Below are 6000 nucleotides of genomic sequence, written 5' to 3' on the forward strand. Positions count from 1 at the left end.
AAAGAATCGAGTGCGAGATAAGAAAAATCAGAACATGATCGGGAGTGAAAGAAAAATTAAGGAGCGAATTATATACTGCGATTCAGCAGTAAAAATTGTAATAGATGAGAGTTAACAAAATCGTGCTTTCCTGGTGCCAAAATTAATAATGTAAGTGAAGCTATTAGAGCATAGAAGCATAGGATGAAAGAAATTATTGTAGTGGCCGGAAGGAATGATTTAAAAGGTGAAAAGTATGCTAAGAGAAGGACTCGAAAGAATTTCTTTTGCTACTTCTACTACTAGAAGTAGCAAAAGAAAAGAGTGAGAGAGTTAAGATAGTGAGTCTGTTACCGCGGTATGACAGAGTAGAGTTAAGAAGGAGGGCCATAATTGCGAATGACTCTATGCGTAGGTTATGAAGAAGGATTGGTGTGAAGTGAGTTTAAGGGGCGAAAAGACTTATACAAGAAGAATGGTTTGCATCTGAATGGATTTGTTGTTCAGAGAGTGGAAAATTTGTTGCTAAATGAAGTGAAAGTGAATGTGCAGAATCAGGGGAATTGGAGCTTTTAGGGGAGGAGAGTGGAAACTGTTAAGTAGTATGCACAAATCAATGAGGCAGTTGATTCTAAGAATGTGTATAATATGAACTGAGTTAGTAGGAAGGATAACAAACCAGAATAGAATATTTAGTATAAGGCGTTGAAATAGGAATGGAACTGCGGGGCTTTTTCACTTTATGTACACTAATGTCAGTAGTTTAGTTTTACGAACAACCAGGAGGAAATTTTCGCCTTGTTTGGGTCTTCTCTACCACAGACTATTGGGATTATAGTGAATATAGCACCTTTGAATCTATCTAAAAGTGTGAGATTGAGGCCAGCAGAAGAAAATATACAGTTGGGTGCTGCTATAGACCAGGCGATGGAATAAATGATGGAGATAGTATGCATCGGAAAATAGATTCAATGAGTGGAGGACAGCTAATTATTATGTAGGATATTCAAGGAGAGGACAGATGGGAGGAAGGAAATGGACTTTATACAGTTAAAGGGATAACTACCTGAGACAGCATTTAATGGAATATATTAGGGGTTCGAGAGTGCTCGATCTCGAAATTGCATCCGAGAATTTGACCATAACGAATATGACCGCGTTGCCACCAATTGGTGAGCGTGATCATAAGGTCTTGACCTCGAAGGCTGCGAAATGTGAAATTTTCAGTTAATACAGGGTATATGTGGAATTACCGGGCTGGTAGGTGTGACAAACTGACTGCATACCTAGAGTCCAGAGAGAGAAAATCGAGTGGGAGTTAAATGGATGAATAACACTATTAAATTTGAGCTGCAAAAAAAGAAACAATTGTGGAGGGAATTTAAGGAGAAAGGTGTTCTCTGGCACACGAACAGTATAAAGCACAGGCCAGAAGGGTAACTAGTGTGGTAAGAAAAGCAAAAGCAGATTATGAAAGGAAGTTAACAACGCAAGCTGAAGAGAATCCCAAACAGTTCGTTCGATATGCTGCAAGTAAAAGAAATGTCTACTGCAGAATGATTTTAAGGAAGGCCGATGGTAGGGAGCTAATGGATATGGAATGGATATAAGGTTGGTGAGATGGATAGGAGGGTGGTTGATGGAGAGATATCAGAGCGTAGTTTGTTCAGGAGTAGAGTCTGTGACTAGTTGTGTGCCGCAGGGTTTTGCTCTTGGACCACTGCTTGGAACCATCTTGAGTAGTGTGCGCAGATCGGGACGCCAGAGTTTCTTGGCGATGGTAACGAAGATGGTAGCTGTCTATGGAATGAGCCTTATGAGAGCAGGTTGAAGATCTCTTGGTTACAGACATTGATTGATGCACGGAAAATGGGTGATATTATTAAGACATTCAAATTATTGAAGGGTTTTTACAAGATTAGTTCAGAGGAAATTTTTCAGAAGAGGTCTGGTGTTGGGAGAACTAGGGGGGGGGGGTTCCATGGAAACTGAGCAAAAGTGTAGTTAGCAAGGGTGTTAAAACTAGATTTTGTACTTGGAGAGTGATGAACGAGTGGAATAATTTGCAGAGTCTGTTGTGGGTGCCATGATTGTGATGAGTTCAAAGCAAAGTATGAGCGATACTGCGACATGAACGGGCAACTCCAAGGAGTCCTTAGACTCCTTGGAGTTGCCCATCAAGTTTCCCGTCCAGATATAATAATAATAATAAATACCTCTTTGATATCTATGATTTCAAAGAGAATAGTCTTTCATTTTGCTCAGAGTTTTCTTAATAAATATCTTCAAATAACTTTACAGTGTCCTAGATGACTGCTAGAATACTTCTGTTCGAATCATTCTCTTCTCACATTTTTCATTTTTTCCTTTTAATTATATAATTTCTATTCCCAAAAGGAAGCTGAGCTACAGAACATTAGTAAGGTAAATGGGGGAAAATATCTATTATTTTTTACTTCATTATATATGTATTTCTTGAATTTGTGTTTAATCCGTGTGCATTGCCACAGAGACCAAACAGACAGTTCTTTCAACCAATTCCAGCTTCAAAGAAGCAGAGTGGCGGTTTCAAACTCGGGCAATGAAATTCTCTATCCTCTCAAAATATGTAATAAAATATTCTAGCAGTTCATGGCCAGTACGTCCTGTGATGGATGCTCGAGTTTACAATATATCCAACAATGAGATTTTCCCTTCAGTCTTCTTAGCAACTCTTTATTCAGCTTATAATATCGACAAATTTTTGCATCTCTCTGACCACGCATATAATCTGAGTGAACTGCAATCCGACGAGTTCACAAATCTTTGTAAGGGTTCTTATCATCTTAGGATTTCAAATTTACTATTCTTCAAAACACATTTGATACATCGATAATAGTTTTTAAATTTGATACACCTAAAATTTTCTCATTTCAGATGATGCACGACGCCAACGTCATTTTCCCACAAAGCACATGCTAAAAGTAACTAATTCGAGTGTATTAAGTTGGAATGGTCTAGAGCAGGGATTCTCAACCTATGATACGCGTACCACTGGTGGTACGTGAGCCACTGCCTTACTGGTACATCTAATATCTTGAATTAAATACAGTGGTACTCCACTGAAAAAAGTTGAGAACCCCTTGGTCTAGAGTAATATTAGACTGCAGACAGTGGAGAAATTACTAAATAAAAATGAGTGAAAAGTGGAATTAATCATTTAATTTGTTTTTATGGTATATTCAAAAATTATTGACAGTAAATTAGAGTTTTATTTAAAACGTTTGTGTGCGTAGTTACTAACCATTTCCGCTTCCTTTTTTGACTAGAGTGCAGGCACACAGAGCTCATAGGGAAGATTGCTCCTCATCTTATTCTGACGTTCACTGCATGTCATGCTGATTGGTTGTTATCATCTGATTTATCCATTAACACTAGACCAACCCAGTGTTATGTGTTTACAACTGTCCCGTTTCCCTTATACACCCAGTGGTTAGTAATGTGCAGTCTTTTTTCGAGCTTTTGCTGACGACGGTACATTCCATCATTCGTCATTATCATCATTCTCTTCAGCTGGCTTTCCAATCTAGCCTGTTCGGATATAAGCACATCTCTTATTCATAAAAAAGGTACGTGTGGTTTTTCTTCTAACACTACTTCTCCTCTACTCAACTCATAACACTTTATAAATCCCAAATCCGCTCGATAAAAAAGCAGAAAATAAAGAAAAGATGTGTAATTTCCGAAATTTAATTAAAACCAACCAACTTTTTGGTGCTGTCTAGCCTTGAAATCCTCTGGAAGGAGCGAGCCAAAGTTGAAATTTGCTGTTCACGTTCATGGAGAATACGGTCCATAATATTATTTCGTAATGTGATAAATATGAGCTTTCAGAGATAAATGCATGCTTCCTAATTGCATTTTGTGTTCCTAATTGTCATTGTGCGATTTATAAAGCCACCCTGGTCATTGCAAATCCACAATTTATTTCCCGTAAACATAATGTTTAAACAAGGCGTTACTTTCTTGAAAAGGAAATTTGACCAAAGTTATGTTAGAAATAGCTTTGCTTAAAGAACAATTTATTTATCAAAAGAAATTAAATCATACTCTTTTTCAAAAGCAAGCAATTGTATAATTCAGTTGTTTCCGAGACACTTTCAGTTTCAATTTCCAGTTCAGATAGTCATAAGCATTGTTTAAAAAGAAATCTGTTCTCGATATTTTTTCTAATTTGTTATTCCTTTTCGCTGTTTCTTTTACAATATCATAGTCCGAGTACTACTTCGTGTTGGCATAAATATTTTGGAATTTGAAATATGAATTCGAAATATGACATTCAACGTGAGTCATGAATACTATAATAATTACAATTGGTATTTGCTTCATCATATTTTTTATGCATGCCCTTAAAAGACCGCTCTGAATTATTAAAACAGAACGCGACATATACGGGGGAAGCATTTAGCAAAATAGAAATATTTTCTAACTAATAATTCAAGTAATATCAACATTATTAGAATATCCAAAGATAATAATTTACTTGGATATTCCGAGAGGGCGCGTCGTGATAATCAACAAGATTCGATGCATAAATATTCCTGTCAAAGTTATCAAGCTTCTTTTCATTTGTTTGAAAAGAACTTAGAAAAATACAATAAACATTTCAAAACATTTTTATTAAACCTTGATATCTCTGGACAGTGGATAATAAATTATTGCACAATTGTGCCAGTACGAAACATTTCGCTTGGCTACCGAAGACAGGCTATACTTCAAGACAACTATAGTGTTAGAAAGAGGAATGAGGTCTCATACAACAAATACTCTTTTTTGTTTCCACACGCTAGTCACACGTTTCGCTCTTTAAATTCAAATTAATGCTTGTTTGCCCACCCGCGTTCCTACTATCGTCTCTCGTCGGTGGAAGTCATGAACCAGCATCATCATCATAGGTATTTATGCCTGATCCATCCACGATAATGATGAACGTAAGGCTCAGCTGCAATATTGAAGAATGTACATAAACATCAGATGCATCGGATTGCTCTTGTGTTGATAAAGTTGCTATTGTCAAGTACGTCACTTGAATTGCTATTCTAAGTGATTAGGGGTAGGAAATATTCATTATCTTCCACCCCGCTTCCATTCCCACTATTGGATACGTATGAATCTACATTTACTTGTTTCTTCTTTTATATGTGATATGCCTTGACGATATCATCATATATAAGTGACATATAGGATGAGTCTCAATAGATCGCAGTATGGTGGCTGCTCTTCTAAACACGACACCTAGACCAGTACCTAGGTCGTCTGCGGACGATTTGGTGCCCTCACGTCACACCTGAATGGTGCGACGTAGGAAGCAGTTGCCGCATAGTCTCAACGGCTGCCTTGATGCTTCCATTCCAGTGGCCTCATCGCCAGAGCGATCGCACCGTGACGGTACGAAAGCAACTCCGGCTATCGCTGTCTTTTAACGCGCGAGGCACGAACGGTTTCGTTGCAGTGGCTAGACGGGATTCTGACTTAGAGGCGTTCAGTCATAATCCCACGGATGGTAGCTTCGCACCACTGGTCACTCAACCAAGCACATGTACCAAGTCTCTGAACCTGCGGTTCCTCTCATACTGAGCAGGATTACTATCTCAACGACTAGTCATCAATAGGGTAAAACTAACCTGTAATCTTCAGATCAGACTCTCTTGGTCTCCTATAAAATACACCTGCATCAACATTGAATTTCATCACTCACACTGGTACTCTCTTATAGTATACAATTGCATCAACCTTGAGCATCACCCCAACTTCACGTATTATGAAATCAGTTCAGACACTCTTGGCAATGTGTCCCTGTCTCGCATTAAGGACCTAATGGAGTTCAGTCCTTAATTACGTATGGCACACGAACCTAAAGTCGTTCAGTTCATGCAATTAGCACAGTATGACTAACAGCCATACTTGCCACAATTATTAATTCTACATACCTGTGTTATTCATGCTGTCACTAATGTCAGGACAAGCTCCAGCCTGGGCCAT

Source organism: Typopeltis vanoorti, chromosome 1, assembly GCF_054136105.1.
Source record: "Typopeltis vanoorti isolate ZY-2024b chromosome 1, IOZ_Tvanoo_1.0, whole genome shotgun sequence".
Classification (NCBI taxonomy): Eukaryota; Metazoa; Arthropoda; class Arachnida; order Uropygi; family Thelyphonidae; genus Typopeltis; species Typopeltis vanoorti.